Here is a 20,374-nt window from a genome sequence, read left to right as displayed (position 1 = left end):
ATCAGTTTTGGTCTCCATATAATGAAAAAGATATACAGGACTGTGGCTGTTGCAAAAAAGATTTCCAAGGATGACACCAGAAGTGAGAGGTTTTCAGTATCCAGAATGGCTGAACATGCTGGGGCTCTTTCTCTCAAAGAGAAGGCTCATAGAGATCTTTATATATATATATATATATATATATATATATATATATGTAGCTGTTTGTTAGGGTAGATGTAGACAAGATGTTACCACTTGTGGGAGTCCAAAACTAGGGACTAAATATAAGATAGTCACTAATAAATCCAATAAGGAATTCAGGAGAAACCTCTTTACCCAGAGAGTGGTTAGAATGTAGAGCTTGCTCGCACGTGGAGTTCAGGTGAGTAGCAGAGTGCCTTTAAGGGGAAGCTAGATACGTACATGAGGGAGAAAGGAATAGAAGGATATGATAGGGTGAGGTGAAGTAAGGTGAGAGAATGCTCGTGTGGAGCATAAACACCGCCATGGACATGTTGGGCAGAATGGCCTGTTTCTGTGCAGTAAATACTATGTAATTCTATAGTGAATTCTGAAAAGACATGGTACAGCACTCGAAACAATCTTCAGCTGTCAGCTGGATGTCACAGAAGGTCAAAACACTGACCTTTCACCCCTGCCAATCTGAAGGACTTGTGTGAAATGAATGTGGGGAGTTCAAACAGAGTCCTTGGTGAGAGGTCAGATTTGTACCAAACCAGGCCCGAAATCGACAGAGGAACTGACGAACAAGTGCCTTTAAAAGTCTGCTTAAACCCTTTCAATCCACCTACGCCCTTAACCCATGTGTGTGTTTCAGCATGTCTGTGTGTGTGTGTTTGTCTTTGTGTGTCAATATACAGACACACTGAACCCAACCTAACAAAAATCAGTCAGTCTGAGTCTTGAATGTTTTAGTTGAGCTCCAGCTTTTTGAGGGAGAGATTTCCAGATTGCGACTGACCTTTGTGTGAAGAAGTGCATCCTGGCCTCACCCTTGAACGGCCTAGCTTTAATTTTAAGTTTATTCCCCTTGATCTGGACTCTTCCACCAGATGAAATAGTATCTCTCTGTCATCTTAAAATGTCAATGATATCATCCTTCATTTTCTATCTTCAAGGAAGTAAAGACTTGTCTATGCCACCTGTCCTCATAATTTAACCCTTTTAGCCCCGGTATCAATCTGCTGAATCTGTGCTGCACCCCCGCCAAAGCTAATACATCATTCGTGAGGTCCAGAACTGAACACAATTCTCTCGATGGGCTCTTCCTTTGCATGGTTTAGTTTGCACGGATGCAATTCATCCAGTCCTGAGGATTTATCGTTTAAGTTTTCCTAGTTTATAAATTCAGGAACAGAAATGGTCTGGAGTAGGGCTGGGGACAGAGTGACAGTAGTAATGCCAAGGTAATGAGGATGTGCTCAGTATTGTATGTGCCCTGGGAGTGCTTGATGGTGACACTGGAGATAAAGTGGAGGAAGGAACATCGGAACAGGAACAGGCCATTCAGCTCCTCGAGCCTGTTCCCCCATTCAGTGAGATCAGGGCTGATCTGTCTCTTAACTCCTTCCACCTGCTTTACCTCCGTATCCTTTTATACCCCTGCTCTGAAAAATCTCTGCTCATCCACAGCTCCGAGCTTCTCGCCAGTTAGAGAAGTGTATGTGTGTCAATCTTTGTGGCTGTGTATGTGTTTATGTATATATTTTGATATATGAATGTGTGCGTGCTTGTGTATGTGCTTATGTGGGTATGTTTCTATGTGTGTGTATGTGTCTGTGTGAGATTGTCTCTTCCTCCTTGTTCTGTTGCTCACTAAATACAGTTCAGTATCAATGTGTCTCGGCCATTCACCTCCCCAGAAAGTGCTGAATTTTCTGCTTCAATTGGTGCATTCTGATCAATTTGATTCTGATATTTAACAGCAGAAAACAACTGCTGCAGAGTCTCAGCAAATGAATCTCTATTTGGATTAGTTCACCAGTCCTGGCAACTGCTCCATAGGAACAGGAGTAGGCCATTGAGCCCTTCGAGCCTGTTTCCCCCATTCAGAGATGATGGCTGATCTGCGACCTTACTCCATATACCCACCTTTGACCAGATTCTTTAATACCTTTAGTTAACAAACAGCTATCAATCTCCGATTTAAAATTAACAACTGACCTAGCATCAATTGGTGCTTGAGGAAGCGAGTTCCAAACTTCTACCACTCATTATGTACAAATGTGTTTCCTCATTTCACTGCTAAAAATTCTGGCTCTAATTTTTAGACTATGCCCCGAGTCCTAGAATCCCCAACCAGCAGAAATAGTTTCTCTCTATCTACCCCATCTGTTCCGCTTAATATCTTAAACTTCGATCAGATCAGCCCTTAACCTAAATTCTAATGAATACAGTCCTAATTTGTGTAATTTTTCCTCATACCTTAAACCTTGGAGTCCGAGTATCATTCTGGTAAATCGACGCTGTACTCTCCAAGGCCAATATAACCTTCCTAAGGCATGGTGCCCAGAACTGCTCTCAGTGCTCCAGGTGTTGGCTAACCAGGGCTTTGTATAGCTGCAGCATAACTTCTACCCCGAGTATTCTAGTGCTCCGAGATGTAAAAGCCTTCCTTTAGCCTTTATGATTATTCTCTGTTCTTGTTCATGACATTTTAATGATCTCTGCACCTGGACTCCCAAGTCTCTTTGGACCTCCACTGTTTTTAGCTTTTCATCATTTACAAAGTACCTTCTTGTATCCTTTTTAGGTCTAAAGGGCCCAAGTTTCGGGCCGTGCCTAGCCCCTAGACGTCTGTTTTTCGCGCCCAAAAGTGCACCTAAAAAATACTTAAAGATTCTCCGGCTCCCTGCAGGTCCTCTGGAGCTGGGCGCGGCGCAGCACGAGCTGTGGGGGGCGGAGCCAGGTCCCTGCGCTGAAAACAGTGCCGGAACCTCTGCACAGGCGCACGACAGTGGGCGCCCAAAACTGTGTGGGAGGGGCCCAAAGCACGCCACCCCAAGCCCTGTCCGAATGGGCTCACTGGGGCGACGTGGATCAGGCTGCAGCTCCCTCGCCCAGCTCCTGCTTCCTCCCTTCAGCTGGCTCTCTCAAACCCGCCCCCCACCCGGACCTGACACCTTCCCCGCCGCCCCCCGCGCTGGACCTGACCCGACTTCGCCCCTCCCGCCCGACTCGACTCCCGCACCCCCGCCCCGTACTCGACCCGACTCCCGCTCTGCCCCCTCCCCCCCAGGACCAGACCCGACCCGACCTCCGCTTCACCCCCCACCACCGGGACCTGACCCGACCCCCGCTTCCCCACCCCCCCAGGACCCAACCCGACCCACAGCCACCGACCTTGAACTTCGGTGCTGGGAGCGGCCCTGCCCAAAGTCTTGGGGCCCGGCCAGCCAGGCCCGTTCAGCCGCCCTTCCCCCTCCCTCCCTCCCCCCCTTCTCCCCTCCCTCCCTTCTCCCCCTCCCTCCCTCTCCCCCCTCCCTCCCTCCCTCCCTCCCTCCCTCCCTCCCTTCTCTCCCTCCCTCCCTCCTCCCTCCCTCCCTCCCTCCCTCCTCTCCCCTCCCTCCCTCACTCCCTCCCTTCTCCCCCTCCCTCCCTCCCTCTCTCCCTTCTCCCCCTCCCTCCCTCCCTCCCTCTCTCCCTTCTCCCCCTCCCTCCCCCCTCCCTCCCTTCTCCCTTCTCCCCCTCCCTCCCTTCTCCCCCTCCCTCCCTCCCTTCTCCCCCTCCCTCCCTCCCTCCATTCTCCCCCTCCCTCCCTCCCTCCCTTCTCCCCCTCCCTCCCTCCCTCCCTCCCTTCTCCCCCTCCCTCCCTCCCTCCCTCCCTTCTCCCCCTCCCTCCCTCCCTCCCTCTCCCTCCCTCCCTCCCTTCTCCCCCTCCCTCCCTCCCTCCCTTCTCCCCCTCCCTCCCTCCCTCCCTTCTCCCCCTCCCTCCCTCCCTCCCTCCCTTCTCTCCCTCCCTTCTCTCCCTCCCTTCTCTCCCTCCCTTCTCTCCCTCCCTTCTCTCCCTCCCTTCTCTCCCTCCCTTCTCTCCCTCCCTCCCTCCCTCCCTCCCCTCCCTCCCTCCCTCCCTCCCTCCCTTCTCCCATTCCCTCCCTCCCTTCTCCCTCCCTCCCTCCCTTCTCCTCCCTTCTCCCTCCCTTCTCCTCCCTTCTACCTCCCTTCTCCCTCCCTTCTCCCTCCCTCCCTTCTCCCTCCCTCCCTCCCTCCCCTCCTCCTCCCTCCCTCCTCCCTCCCTCCCTCCCTCCCTCCCTCCCTCCCTCCCTCCCTCCCTCCCTCCCTTCTCCCTCCCTCCCTCCCTTCTCCCTCCCTCCCTCCCTTCTCCTCCCTCCCTCCCTTCTCCCTCCCTCCCTCCCTTCTCCTTCCCTCCCCTCCCTTCTCCCCTCCCTCCCTCCCTTTCCCTCCTCCCTCCCTTCTCCCTCCCTCCCTCCTCCCTCCTCCCTCCCTCCCTTCCTCCTCCCTCCCTCCCTTCTTTCTCCCTCCCTCCCGCCCTTCTCCCTCCCGCCCTCCCTTCTCCCTCCCTCCCGCCCTTCGCCCTCCCTCCCGCCCTTCCGCCCTCCCTCCCGCCCTTCGCCCTCCCTCCCGCCCTTCGCCCTCCCTCCCGCCCTTCGCCCTCCCTCCCGCCCTTCGCCCTCCCTCCCGCCCTTCGCCCTCCCTCCCGCCCTTCGCCCTCCCTCCCGCCCTTCGCCCTCCCTCCCGCCTTCGCCCTCCTCCCGCCCCTCCCTCCCGCCCTTCGCCCTCCCTCCCGCCCTTCGCCCTCCCTCCCGCCCCTTTCTTTCCTCTTCCCCCCCCCCCTTCTCCCCCCCCCCTTCTCTTCTCCCCCCCCTTTCTCTTCTCCCCCCCCTTTCTCTTCTCCCCCCCCCTTTCTCTTCTCCCCACCCCCTTTCTCTTCTCCCCCCCCTTTCTCTTCTCCCCCCCCTTTCTCTTCTCCCCCCCCTTTCTCTTCTCCCCCCCCCCTTTCTCTTCTCCCCCCCCTTTCTCTTCTCCCCCCCCCTTTCTCTTCCTCCCCCCCCCTTTCTCTTCCCCCCCCTTTCTCTTCCCCCCCTTTCTCTTCCCCCCCTTTCTCTTCCCCCCCCTTTCTCTTCCCCCCCCCTTTCTCTTCCCCCCCCCTTTCTCTTCCCCCCCCCTTTCTCTTCCCCCCCCTTTCTCTCCCCCCCCTTTCTCTTCCCCCCCCCCTTTCTCTTCCCCCCCCCCTTTCTCTCTCCCCCCACCCTTCTCTTCCCCCTCTCCCCCCCTTCCTCGCTGTCAGAAACACAGAAACTGACAGAGATAGAGACACACTGGGGGAGCCCCGACGCAGCACGCTGTTGGAGGGCTCCCAGTGCTGCAGTCGGTAAGTAGAAAATGTTTTTTTTTATTGATTTTTAAATTTTGTTTATTTTTTTATTTTTTTTGATTGATTTATTGGTTGATTTATTGATGTATTTATCATTTATTATTGATGATGGCTCTTTATTTGTAAAACTAAAGTGTTTAATGTTTGTAAACTCCCTTTAAACCCCCCTCCCATTCCCTCCGCCTGATTTGTAACCTACGCCTGATTTTCTAGTGTAGACAAGGTTTTTCTGAGCGTTCCAAAATCTACACTTACTCCAAACTAACTTGGAATGGAGTAAGTTTTCACTGCCTAAACTTTCAAAACGGGCGTAAGTGGCCGGACACGCCCCCTTTGAAAAAAAAATCTGTTCCAAACTGAAACTGTTCTACTGACTAGAACTGGAGCAAACTAAATGCCGAGAATTGCAATTTCTAAGATACCCCATTCTAACCAGTTCTGCAAAAAAACAGGAGCAACTCAGTCCAAAACTTGGCCTCAAGTGTCTACATTGAAATCGATTTGACGCAGTTTTGCCCATTAACTTAATCTATCGCTATCCCTTTGTAATTTGATGCTTTCAACTACACTGCCTGCAATGCCGCCTATCTTTTGTGTCAGCAGCAAATTTAGATATATGACTTTCTATGCCATCAACTAAGTCATTAATAAATACTGAGGATAGTTGAAACCCCAACACAGATCCCTGTGGGACACCACATCCTGCCAACTTGAGAACCAACCTTTGTCCCTACCCTCTGTCTCCTACAGCTCAGTCAATTTCCTAACCAGGTCAATAATTTGCAATGAATTCCTACTATCACCAAATTCTCCCACCCTGCTTGCGATCCACTTATCTGTGATGTTCCAAGAAAAAGCTAAATTCCAATCTGGTGATTATTTACCTTATTCACCGAATACCTACCAGTGAATTCGTACTATCACCAAATTAATCCACTCGGCTTGTGTGAACGATCCAGTGATGGATTCCCACCAGCCCGAGCTCTCTCTCTAAATCTACTGGGCCTTGTTTTCCATTATTTTTGACAGCCTGTGTCTGTTTTTGAAGCAGTTTGGTCATTTTGTGCATTTATCTGAAACTTTTGAATAACTGGCAAGAGATTCGTACTGATCTGCTGAGTGTATTTCCAGAGGACACCTATGCCGCGAGGGAGCAGGTTTCATAGCCAGGTTAAAATAGAATAAACCCAAACTCACATTCCAGAGATTGACAGGTACAGAAAAAAATCTACACTCTCATATTAGAAACTGACAGGTACAGAGTAAAATGCACACTTTCACAACATAGACTGACAGGTACAGAATAAAACCCACATTCCCATAGCAGAGACTGACAGGTACAGAATAAAACCCACACCCAGTTATCAGAACAATAATATGCAGCAAATAAAACCCATAGTCCCCTATCAGAAATGACAGGGGCACACTCACACACACCAGAGACTGACGGAAAGAGTAAAACTCTCGAGGAAATCCCACTCCAGTGTCCGGCGCACCGAATCATTTTGTTGGTAATTCGGATTATAATTTAAATCCTCTCAATGTGACCTATTTAATTAGAGATAAAATCAACTTATGAAACAATCCATTTTTGTTAATTTAATTTGTGACAAAAAGATGGTCTGAGCATGCGCTAAATACATGCTGCTCCTCCCCTCCCCACACAGTGTTTAAACCGACTGGAAGGGCCCAGGCAAGCTCCCCTCCTCCAGCTCTGTCAGCGGCTGCCGTTTACTCTGTGCTGGGCTGATGATCGTTGAACACATCAGAGAGCGGAGATATCCCGGGCCCAAGTAAGGGAGCAAACAGCAGCCTCCTTACAGCAGCTCATCACATTAGCACTGTGTCCACAGATGGCCTTTGAGTCGGGGTAAGTGCAGCGGCAGTCGGGGGCTGTCTGTAATAGGTGGAGTGGAGCAGGAACTAGTTCCGGAACATGGAGTGAGTGGGGGAAGGGAGAGGCCATTCTCGGGCTGTGTGTGTACGGTGTAAGGTGACAGAGAAAGTAAACCACCTCGCTCTTTCAAATCAGTGCTGCTTTCTTTCCCCAAATCAGTAATGAATGTTCCTGATTCAGTTCCAATCTCACAGTGTCTGTTGTTCTGGGACATTGAACAGTGGAAACACAGCCTGAGAGTGAGGATGTGAGGAGTGTCACAAAGTGCATCTATTGCAGGCACCAGGAGAGGAGTGTGACAGGAAGACATTTCAATAATCGGTTATTTTGTTTCGGTGCGTTGAATTCTCTAGAACCGTGTTGCTGGTGATCGAGAGATACATTGTCGCTCCCTCAGATACATCTGTGACATTCTGTTAACTGCACAGGCTCTCAGCTCTGTTTCATTCGACTGAAAACAATTGTTGTACAGCCCAGATACCTGTGGTTATAATCCAGGAAGCGATTCAGAATTGTACAGGTAGTCCCATGGAAGTGGGAGATATAAACCTGGACTCTGCCAATCGGGTGTTCCCATTCATGGACCAGTGCTGGGTTTGGGTTGTGTCTGGATGCTGATAACTTACTATAGAACCGTCTGACACAGCTGGTGTGGGGAATCTGATCACTCGCCACACCTCCACCACGACCGTCCCGCTCCTCTGCTCATGGTCGTGGCGGAGGTGTGGTGAGTGATCGAGGCGGAGGGGCATTGAGGGATCGTGGCTGAGATTCGGTGGGTGATCGTGGCGGAGGTTTGGCGAATGTTTGGTGTGGATGTGCGGTGGGCGATCATGACGGAGGTGCGGCAAGTGTTTTATGGCGGAGGAGCGGCGAGAGATCGTGGCGGAGGTTCGGCAAATGTTTGTAATGGATGTGCGGTGGGAGATCATGGCGGAGGTGCGGCGAATGTTTGTGGCGGAGGAGCGGCGAGAGATTGTGACGGAGGTGCGGCGAATGAGGGTACAGGGCCCAGAAGAGCCGAGGGCCCAGGGGCAGCACAGGCCAGCCCACACTGGGTCTGTGCGCACTCGGTCTGTGCAGCCGAGCAGGTCTCCAGTCCTGGTCAACCCTTGCCACTGGATAAAGGCCGAGCTCTGTCAAGCCCGTGTGGTGGCTGATGTGTAATGGTCACCACACGTTTAAAAAATCCACGCACAGGCATCTTCCACCCTTTCAATTGGAGTTCAGGACTGGAATATCAGGTCCTTCATTGAAACATCTGAACTCACGTGGAAGCAAGTCATCCTGGTTCGAGGGACCGCCTATGATGATGATGATGATGATGAGAGAATCTGAGTGCCGCTGTACTGCAGTGAGGTCAGACAATGTCACTGTTTGTATCGCGCATTCCTCTCTCCAGATACTTTACTTTATGATAAAAATACACAGTAATTATAACTATTGTTATAGTCTATGGGCACCTGTCCATGACTTGTACCTAATATTTTTCTCATTATTATTCTCAGAGCAAAATACTTCACCCCCAGAATAAATGTGATCCTTCCGCCACCTGGAACACAAGGAACAGTGCAGGCAGCTCCTTCTCACACACAGTAAGTACATTATCACTCACAGAGGCACAGAACTGATCTCAATCATATTGTCACAGGTAGCAGAAGCTGTCAGTCCCACAGTGATCCGAATCCCAGAGTTACATTATGACTCCCACTGTCACTTGGAACAGTACAATAAGATGATGTTTCAAAGTCCAAACATATCGCTCTGAGAGGCAGATCCATTTTCACTCCCTTACTCACACACAAGGACTGACTGACACGGTGTCAATCCACACTGATGTCTGTACACTGACTCTCAAACCCAGCAACTAACATACAAGAGCAGAGAAACGGAGGTAATGGACTGAACCAAACCTCCTCCTGAGACAATCGCGGATAATCTCAAACTAACATAGGCCTAAAGAAGGAACAGAATCCAACAGTCACACAGAGCAAGAATAGCACAGTACAGTGCAAATAGATGTTAACAAATATGATGTGATTGGGATTATGGAGACGTGGCTCCAGGATGATCAGGGCTGGGAACTCAACATCCAGGGGTAGTCAACATTCAGGAAAGATAGAATAAAAGGAAAAGGAGGTGGGGTAGCATTGCTGGCTAAGGAGGAAATTAAGGCAATAGTTCGGAAGGACATTAGCTTGGATGATGTGGAATCTATATGGGTAGAGCTGCAGAATACCAAAGGGCAAAAAACGTTAGTGGGAGTTGTGTACAGACCTCCAAACAGTAGTAGTGATGTTTGGGAGGGCATCAAACATGAAATTAGGGGTGCGTGCAATAAAGGTGCAGCAGTTATAATGGGTGACTTTAATATGCACATAGATTGGGTTAACCAAACTGGAAGCAATACGGTGGAGGAGGATTTCCTGGAGTGCATAAGGGATGGTTTTTTAGACCAATATGTCGAGGAACCAACTAGGGGGGAGGCCATCTTAGACTGGGTGTTGTGTAATGAGAGAGGATTAATTAGCAATCTCGTGTGAGACCCCTTGGGGAAGAGTGACCATAATATGGTGGAATTCTGCATTAGGATGGAGAATGAAACAGTTAATTCAGAGACCATGGTCCAGAACTTAAAGAAGGGTAACTTTGAAGGTATGAGGCGTGAATTGGCTAGGATAGATTGGCGAATGATACTGAAGGGGTTGACTGTGGATGGGCAATAGCAGACATTTAGAGACCGCATGGATGAACTACAACAATTGTACATTCCTGTCTGGCGTAAAAATAAAAAAGGGAAGGTGGCTCAACCGTGGCTATCAAGGGAAATCAGGGATAGTATTAAAGCCAAGGAAGTGGCATACAAATTGGCCAGAAATAGCAGCGAACCCGGGGACTGGGAGAAATTTAGAACTCAGCAGAGGAGGACAAAGGGTTTGATTAGGGCAGGGAAAATGGAGTACGAGAAGAAGCTTGCAGGGAACATTAAGACGGATTACAAAAGTTTCTATAGATATGTAAAGAGAAAAAGGTTAGTAAAGACAAACGTAGGTCCCCTGCAGTCAGAATCAGGGGAAGTCATAACGGGGAACAAAGGAATGGCGGACCAATTGAACAAGTACTTTGGTTCGGTATTCACTGAGGAGGACACAAACAACCTTCCAGATATAAAAGGGGTCGGAGGGTCTAGAAAGGAGGAGGAACTGAGGGAAATCCTTATTAGTCGGGAAATTGTGTTGGGGAAATTGATGGGATTGAAGACCGATAAATCCCCAGGGTCTGATGGCCTGCATCCCAGAGTACTTAAGGAGGTGGCCTTGGAAATAGTGGATGCATTGACAGTCATTTTCCAACATTCCATTGACTCTGGATCAGTTCCTATGGAGTGGAGGGTAGCCAATGTAACCCCACTTTTTAAAAAAAGGAGGGAGAGAGATAACACGGAATTATAGACCGGTCAGCCTGACATCGGTAGTGGGTAAAATGATGGAATCAATTATTAAGGATGTCATAGCAGTGCATTTGGAAAGAGGTGATATGATGGGTCCAAGTCAGCATGGATTTGTGAAAGGGAAATCATGCTTGACAAATCTTCTGAATTTTTTGAGGATGTTTCCAGTAGAGTGGACAAGGGAGAACCAGTTGATGTGGTATATTTGGACTTTCAGAAGGCTTTCGACAAGGTCCCACACAAGAGATTAATGTGCAAAGTTAAAGCATGGGATTGGGGGTAGTGTGCTGACATGGATTGAGAACTGGTTGTCAGACAGGAAGCAAAGAGTACGAGTAAATGGGGACTTTTCAGAATGGCAGGCAGTGACTAGTGGGGTACCGCAAGGTTCTGTGCTGGGGCCCCAGCTGTTACACTGTACATTAATGATTTAGACGATGGGATTAAATGTAGTATCTCCAAATTTGCGGATGACACTAAGTTGGGTGGCAGTGTGAGCTGCGAGGAGGATGCTATGAGGCTGCAGAGCGACTTGGATAGGTTAGGTGAGTGGGCAAATGCATGGCAGATGAAGTATAATGTGGATAACTGTGAGGTTATCCACTTTGGTGGTAAAAACAGAGAGACAGACTATTATCTGAATGGTGACAGATTAGGAAAAGGGGAGGTGCAACGAGACCTGGGTGTCATGGTACATCAGTCATTGAAGGTTGGCATGCAGGTACAGCAGGCGGTTAAGAAAGCAAATAGCATGTTGGCCTTCATAGCGAGGGGATTTGAGTACAGGGGCAGGGAGGTGTTGCTACAGTTGTACAGGGCCTTGGTGAGGCCACACCTGGAGTATTGTGTACAGTTTTGGTCTCCTAACCTGAGGAAGGACATTCTTGCTATTGAGGGAGTGCAGCGAAGGTTCACCAGACTGATTCCCGGGATGGCGGGACTGACCTATCAAGAAAAACTGGATCAACTGGGCTTGTATTCACTGGAGTTCAGAAGAATGAGAGGGGACTTCATAGAAACGTTTAAAATTCTGACGGGGTTAGACAGGTTAGATGCAGGAAGAATGTTCCCAATGTTGGGGAAGTCCAGAACCAGGGGACACAGTCTAAGGATAAGGGGTAAGCCATTTAGGACCGAGATGAGGAGGAATTTCTTCACCCAGAGAGTGGTGAACCTGTGGAATTCTCTACCACAGAAAGTTGTTGAGGCCAATTCACTAAATATATTCAAAAAGGAGTTAGATGAAGTCCTTACTACTAGGGGAATCAAGAGGTATGGTGAGAAAGAAGGAATGGGGTACTGAAGTTGCATGTTCAGCCATGAACTCATTGAATGGCGGTGCAGGCTAGAAGGGCCGAATGGCCTACTCCTGCACCTATTTTCTATGTTTCTAAGAGACTGTCAATTACATAATGAATCTCACACTCACACACATCACCAGTCTAACAGATACATAATCAATCTCACACTCTCAAACAGTAACAGAAACTGACAGTTACAGAATGAACCCCATACCCACAAACAGTGCCAGGGACTGAGATACACAGAATGGACCCCACACCCACAAACAGTGTCAGGGACTGAGACACACAGAATGAACCCCACACTCACACACAGTGCCAGAGACTGAGACACACAGAATGATACATACACTCGGGTACAGTGAATGACAGGTTGCGATTGAATCACAATCACATATGGTAACAGACTGACTGACTGGCAGATATAGGTTAAAATCCACACACACCTATTGGAAAGTGACTGGTGCAGAGTAAAATGGATATTCACATAACTTTTATTCTGTACCCTTCAGCTTTTGTTAACACATTCTGTAAACCAATAGATACAGAATAAAATATACACTTGCATCCCAGAGTCAGACAGCTATAAAGTAAAACACACACTCACATACCAGAGACTGGAAGATATGACTAATATCCACACTCCGGTACAAGAAACTGGCAGGTACTGATTAAAATACACAATCACATCCTGGAAACTAACGGTTGGAGTGTAACAACAACAGACAAATACCAGAAATTGACAGGTAAAGATTAAAACCAAACTCACATTCCAAAAACTGACAGATACAGAGTAAAGCCCACACTCACACCATAGAGTGACACATACAGTCTATGACACACTCACACATAAGAAAATGACAGCTACAGAGTCAAACCCACGTTCACATCCCAGAGAGTGACAGCTACAGAGCAAAATCAACAGCCACATAAAAGATACTGATCGATGCAGAGTCAAACAAACACACGCTCACGTACCACAACCTAACAGGTACAGATTAAAACAGACTCACATATCAGAAACTGACAGATACAGCACAAAAGCAGCACTATCACAGCAGATACTGACAGGTACAGATTAAAACCCCTATTCATATACTAGAAACTAACAGGTACAAAATAAAACCCAACTCAGATTTGAGAAAATGAAAGTTGCAGAGGACAACCCAGACTCACGTCGCAGATATTAACATACAGAGTAAAACTCTCACTTTCATCCCAGAGCCTGAATGATAGAAGAAAATCACACTTGCATACCAGAAACTGACAGATACAGAGTAAAACTCTCACTCTCACATCAGAGACTAACAGATACAGAGTAAAATCTACACTTGCATCACACAGACAGACAACCATAGAGCAAATTCTGTACTCCCATATCCAAGACTAAGCAATACAGAGTAAAACTTACACTTACATAAAAGACAATGAGAGATACCCACTCTCACATATCATAAACTGACAGATATGGGCTAAAATCCACACTCGCATATCAGAAACTGGCAGGTTCTGATTAAAGCCCACGTTAACATATCATAAAATGATAGGTACAGAATAAAACCCCACTCACATACCAGAGTCTGAATGATAAAGTGTAAAATCACACTCGCACAGCAGAGAAGGACAGCTATAGAATAAAACCCACACTCACATACCGAAGACTGACTGATAGAGTAAAACGCACACTCACATCCCAGAGACTGAGAACTACAGAGTTTTACCTACATTCCTATACCGGAAACAGACAGGTACAGAAAGAATTAACACTCACATCCCAGAAACTGGCAGGTACAGAGGAAAACCCATGTTACAAATTCAGAAAATGACAAGTACAGAATAAATCCCCAATCACATACGAGAAACTGACAGGTGCAGGGTAATACCTGCATTGACATACCAGAGACCGACAGGTACAGAGTAAAATCCACACTTGCATCCTGGAGACAGGCAAAAACAGAGTGGAACTCGCAGTCATATTCCAGAAGCTGACATGGTGTATAATAAAACCCACTTTTGCCCACCAAAAACTGAAGAAAGAACAACACTCACGTACCAGATACTGACAGCTATAAGAAAATAAGAAATAGCAGGCAGTAAGGCCGCTCGAGCCTGCTCCGCAATTCATTACATTCATGGCTGAACTTCACCCTGAACTCCTGCCTGATACCCATTTCCCTTGATTCCCTTTGTTCTCTGTCTTGAATATACTCAATGACTGAGCGTCTCAGACCTATGTGTATAGAATTCCAAGGATTCACATCCCTCTGAGTGAATATATTTCTCCTCATCTCAGTCCTAAGTGCCTGATCCCTTATCCTGAGACTATGACACAGTCTAAGGATAAGGGGTAAGCCATTTAGGACCGAGATGAGGAGGAACTTCTTCACCCAGAGAGTGGTGAACCTGTGGAATTCTCTACCACAGAAAGTTGTTGAGGCTAATTCACTAAATATATTCAAAAAGGAGTTAGATGAAGTCCTTATTACTAGGGGGATCAAGGGGTATGGCGAGAAAGCAGGAATGGGGTACTGAAGTTGCATGTTCAGCCATGAACTCATTGAATGGCGGTGCAGGCTAGAAGGGCCGAATGGCCGACTCCTGCACCTATTTTCTATGTTTCTATGACCCCCTAGATCGAGACTATCCAGCAAAGGGAAACATCCTCACAGCACCTACCCTGTCAAGCCTTCTAAGATTTTTTTTTTTAGGTTTCAATGAGCTCAGCTCTCATTCTTCTAAACTCCAGAGTGTATAGGTGCATTTCACTCAATCTCTCTATCCCAGGATTCAATGTTGCACCCCCTCTAATATCCTTCCTTAGGCACTGAGACCAAAACTGTGCCCAGTAAACCAGGTGTGGTCTCACCAAAGCCCGACATAATTGCAGCCACACTTCTTTACTCTTATACTCCAAACCCCTTGTAATAAAGGCCAACATATCCTTTACCTTCCTAATTGCTTGCAGTAGCTGCAAGTTAACTATATGTGATTCGTGTACAATGATACTCAAATCCCCCTGAATAACTACATTTACTAGTCTCTCTTCTTTTAAACATTCGGCTTTTCCATTCATATAAAATTTAACACACACTCACATCCCATAGTCTGATCAATACAGTGTGAAACACACACTCACATCCCATAGTCTGAACTATACAGTGTAAAACACACACTCACATCCCATAGTCAGAACTATACAATGTTAAACTCAGACTCCCATCCCATAGTCTGAACAATACAGGGTGACAGATTGAGCAGAGACAGCGGCCTCTGAGCTTCCAGATCCACCTCCAAACTTCACACTCGAGCATTGAAATACTTGCCTGCTGCCCCCCGCCCCCGGCCACTCGTCTCCCCGCCCAGTGTTTAAACCGACGGGAAGGGCCCATGCGACCTCCCCTCCCCCAACTCTGCCTGTGGCTGCCATTTCCTCTGTGCTGGGCTGATAATCGTTGAACACATCAGGGAGCGGAGATATCCCGGGCCAGTGTAAGGGAGCAAACAGCAGCCACCTTACAGCAGCTCATCGCGTTGGGACTGTGTCCGCAAATGGGCTTTGTGTCAGGGAATCGGGGGCTGTTTGTAAGAGGCAGAATGGAGCAGGAAGTAGTTCGGGAACGTGGAGTGAGTGGGGGAAGGGAGCGGAGATATCCCGGGCTGTGTGTGTACAGTGTAAGGTAACAGAGAAAGTTAATCACCACACTCTTTCAAATCATTGCTGGTTTCTGTCACTAAACCAGTAGTGAATGTTCCTGATTCAGTCCCAATCTCACCGTGTCTGCCCTCCTTGGACATTGAACAGTGGAAACACAGCCTGACAGTGAGGATGTGAGGAGTGTCACAAAGTGTATCTATTGCAGGCACCAGGACAGAAAGTAGACATTTCAAATTTGGTAATTTTGTTTTGGTGCGTTGAGTTCTCCAGAACCGTGTTGAAGGTGATCGAGAGATACATTGTTGCTCCCTCCGATACATCATGATCCGGGCTCTGTGACATTCTGTTGACTGCACAGGCACTTAACTCGGTTCCAATAGACTGAGAACAATTGTTGTACAGCCCAGGTACCTGTGGTTATAATCCAGAAAGCGATTCAGAATTTTACAGGTAGTCCTATGGGAGTGGAGGATATAAACCTTGATTGTATTAATCGGGTGATCCCATTCATGGACCAGTGCTGGGTTTGGGTTGTGTCTGGTTGCTGATAACTTTCTATAGAACCGTCCTACACACCTGGTGTGGAAAATCTGAGTGCCGCTGTACTGCAGTGAGGTCAGACAAGGACACTGTTTGTATCACGGTTTCCTCTCTCCAGATATTTTACTTTATTATAAACATATACATTCATTGCAACTTTATTTTATATTTTCCCCATCAGTTGTCCATATCATAACTAATATTTTTCTGGTATTATTAGTCTCAAAGCAAAATACTTCATTGAGCCAGTATAAATATGATATTTCTTCCATCCAGAACACAAGACAAAGTGCAGGCAGCTCCTTCTCGCATACAGTAAGTACATTATCACTCACAGAGCACAGAGACACAGAACTGACCTCAATCCTGTTATCACAGGCAGCAGAAGCTGTCAGTCCAACAGTGATCCGAAGTGGCTGAGTTTCATTGTGAATCTTACAGCCACACAGAGCGGTAGGATCAAATGCTGTTTCACTATTGAAACATATCACATTCATATACCAGATACTGAAATATACAGAATAAAACCCACACTTGCACACCAGAAACTGATGGGTATAGATTAAACCCCACACATAGACCAGAAACTGACAGCTATGGGATAAAACCAACACTCAAATACCAGGAACTGACAGGTACAGATTAATCCCCACTTTCACATATCAAAGACTGAAAGGTACATCTTAAAACCACTCTCTCATACCAGAAACAGACAGGTACAGAATATCATCCACACTCACATACCAGAAACTAATAGGTACAGATTAAAGCCCACAATAATAGACCAGAAATTGATAGGTACAGATTAACCCCACACTCATCTACCAGAAACTGACAGGTACAGGTTAAACCCCACATTCGCATACCAGAGATTGAAATGTATAGAATAAAATACACACTCACATATAAACTGACAGTTACAGAAAAAATACACAGTCACATACCAGAGACTGACAGGTACAGATTAAAGACCACACTCACAAACCAGAAACTGACAGGTACAGATTAACCCCACAGACATATACCAGAACCGAGGTGTACAGAATAAACCCACACTCACATAGCAAGCTGACAGGTGCAGATTAACCCACACTAACATACCAGAGACAAATGGATACAGAATAAACACCACACTCAAATACTAGGGAGTGACAGGTACAGATTAAAACCCACAATCACATAACTGAAACTGAGAGGTAGAGAGTAACCCCAACAATCATATACCAGTAACTGACAGGTACAGATTAAATGCCACATTCATATACCAGAGATAGACAGGTACAGAATAAAATACACACTCTCATACCATAATCTGACACCATCAGTTCCGGTGAGATCCAGACCACCGTGCGCCTGCTGCTGCCTGGGGAGCTCGCCAAGCACGCCGTGTCGGAAGGGACAAAGGCGGTGACCAAGTACACCAGCTCCAAGTAAAACTCCACGCTGTCCTGAGAGAAAAAAACAGAAACACAACGGCTCTTTTAAGAGCCACCCACAACCTCTCTGAAAGACCTAAAGCGCATCACCCTTTAGACTCAATATTCTGTAATTATTTCCTGAACAAGTGTGTTTGGGAACCTTTGCAGTTCCAGCTGTGGAGTTAGTTTTGAATTCTCATAAGCAGCTTCACTGTCTGGTTCGACGTTAGGACCGCTGTTGAATTTCCCACCATTCAAGCTACAAACACGATTCCTTGTCGCTCGTTCCCATTTACAGCGCCTGCCGAGGAATTAAGAGCTTGTTTAGGAAATGAGGCTCAGATTTCAGTCACCTCATTCTCTCGCAAGCCCTTTACAAATTTATTTTTCAATTCCTGTTACGGTCAATCTGTTTATTAACTCGGGACTCCCTGCAATGTAAAAACCCAGAATGGGAGTTCGTACAGAGACCAGAACGGGAGCAGTGTGAACACTCTATCCCTCTTCCCTTTTCACATAAGGGCTCCCAGTTCTGGTCTCACTCCCGCCTGTGCGGAAGATCAATCCATGATTTGTGATTCCCAACTTTTACACAGTTTGAGCTGGAATGTGTCCTGTTACAGAATCAGTGGGGATTGATTGCCGTCCGTTACAGACAGATTGACAGTGAACGCGAATTTAATTTTGATTGTAACAGCCTGGAATTAGTAAGGGAAATATGGAATAAAATAAAAGGAAGTAAAACCTGTTTGTAAACCTTTGGCTAATGGTGCATTTATTAACATAATCCGCACTTTAAAAAATTATTGGCGGTGTTTTTGAAATTAAAAATAGTTCGAGGTGTGACTGTTGAGGACAGGAATTTCCACCCTCGTTTCATTGGTGGTCTCAACAGACAATGGGTAAGGCGAGAGATTAACATTCAGCGGCGATTTCAGTAAAGAATCATCATGACTGGAGGAGGTAAAGGAGGCAAAGGACTGGGTAAAGGCAGAGCCAAACGGCACCATAAAGTGCTCCGTAATAACATCCAGGGCATCACCAAATCCGCCGCCTGGCTCGCCGTGGCCGTGTCAAGCGGATCTCGGACCTGATCTACGAGGAGACCCGCGGGGTGCTGAAGGTTTTTCTGGAGAATGTGATCAGGGATGCGGTCACCGACACTGAGCACGCCAAGCGCAAGACTGTCACTGCCATGGATGTGGTGTACGCTCTGAAACAGCAGAGCCGCACTCTCTCTGGATTCGGCGGCTGAATAACGTGACCCTTTCCCCCAAACACAACACAAAGGCTCTTCTCAGAGCCACCCACCTCTTCACAGAGAGAGCAGTGACCTGGGGAACGGGGGCGAGATCGTTGATTTACATTTTGTTCTGTATAGATATGTTTTTTGCCAAGATCTATATTGTGGTGTTAGGTGTTTTAAATCAGCATATAAACGATGGACAGAATGTCCTTTTAGTCTTCAAATCATAGACATTTACGGGGCATTCCAGATGAAGGTAATACTGAAAAAACTAATGTAGTTAGAACATAAAAACATAAAAACATAAGAAATAGGAGCAAATGTAGGCCATACGGCCCCTCGAGCCTGCTCCGCCATTTAATACGATCATGGACTCTGGTCTACTTCCCTGCCCCATATTCCCTTATCATTAAGAAACTGTCTGTTTCTGTCTTAATTTTATTCAATGTCCCAGCTCTCTGAGGCAGCGAATTCCACAGATTCACAATCCTCAGAGAAGAAATTTCTCCTCATCTCAGTTTTAAATGTGCGACCTCTTATTCTAAGATTAAGCCCTCTAGTTCTAGTTTCCCCTAGCAGTGGAAACATCCTCTCTGCATCCACCTTGTTAAGCCCCCTCATAATCTTATATGTTTCGATAAGATCACCTCTCATTCTTCTGAATTCCAATGAGTAGAAGCCCAACCTACTCTACCTTTCCTCAAGTCAACCCCCTCATTCTGGAATCAACCTTGTGAAACTTCTCTGAACTGCCTCCAAAGCAAGTATATCCTTTTTGTAAATATAGAAACCAAAACTGCATGAAGTATTCCAGGTGTGGCCTCACCAATACCCTGTACAACTGTAGCAAGACTTCCCTGCTTTTATACTCCATCCCCTTTGCAATAAAGGCCAGATTCCATTGGCCTTCCTGATCACTTGCTGTACCTGCATACTAACCTTTTGTGTTTCATGCACAAGTACCCCCAGGTCCCGCTGCACTGCAGCACTTTGCAATCTTTCACCATTAAAATAATAACTTGCACTTGCACAAATCAAAGAGCATGACCTCACACTTTCCAATATTATACTCCATCTGCCAAATCCTTGCTCACTCACTTAGCCTGTCTATGTCCTTTTGCAGAATTTGTGTCCTCCTCACCCATTGCTTTTCCTCCTATCTTTGTATCGTCAGCAAACTTGGCTGCGTTACTCTCGGTCCCTTCTTCCAAGTCGTTAATATAGATCATAAATAGTTGGGGTCCTAGCACTGATCCCTGTGGCATCCCCTTGGTTACTGATTGCCAACCCGGGAATGAACCATTTATCCCCACTCTCTGGTTTCTGTTTGTTAGCCAATCCTCTATCCATGCTAATATATTACCCCCAACCCCGTGAACTTTTATCTTGTGCAGTCAGTAACCTTTTATGTGGCACCTTGTCAAATGCGTTCTGGAAGTCCAAATACACCACATCCACTACTTCCCCATTATCCACCCTGTGCGTGACATCCTCAAAGAATTCCAGCAAATTTGTCAAACATGACTTC

At 47.0% G+C, this 20,374-nt stretch overlaps 1 protein-coding gene across 1 annotated transcript in view; it reads left to right on the top strand.

Annotated features, from left to right (window-relative positions):
• Positions 1-20,374, top strand: part of LOC139273478 (zinc finger protein 420-like) — an 80,067-nt gene that overhangs the window by 16,614 nt on the left and 43,079 nt on the right. Inside the window, exon 2 of the mRNA XM_070890381.1 lies at positions 8,744-8,830. The gene's annotated coding sequence lies outside the window, so the exon portion shown is untranslated. The remainder of the gene's footprint in view (positions 1-8,743; positions 8,831-20,374) is intronic.

The sequence above is a fragment of the Pristiophorus japonicus genome, chromosome 9, assembly GCF_044704955.1.
Source record: "Pristiophorus japonicus isolate sPriJap1 chromosome 9, sPriJap1.hap1, whole genome shotgun sequence".
NCBI classification, from domain to species: domain Eukaryota; kingdom Metazoa; phylum Chordata; class Chondrichthyes; family Pristiophoridae; genus Pristiophorus; species Pristiophorus japonicus.
Note: the sequence above shows the minus strand (reverse complement) of the source record. Positions and strands in the feature narration are given on the sequence as shown.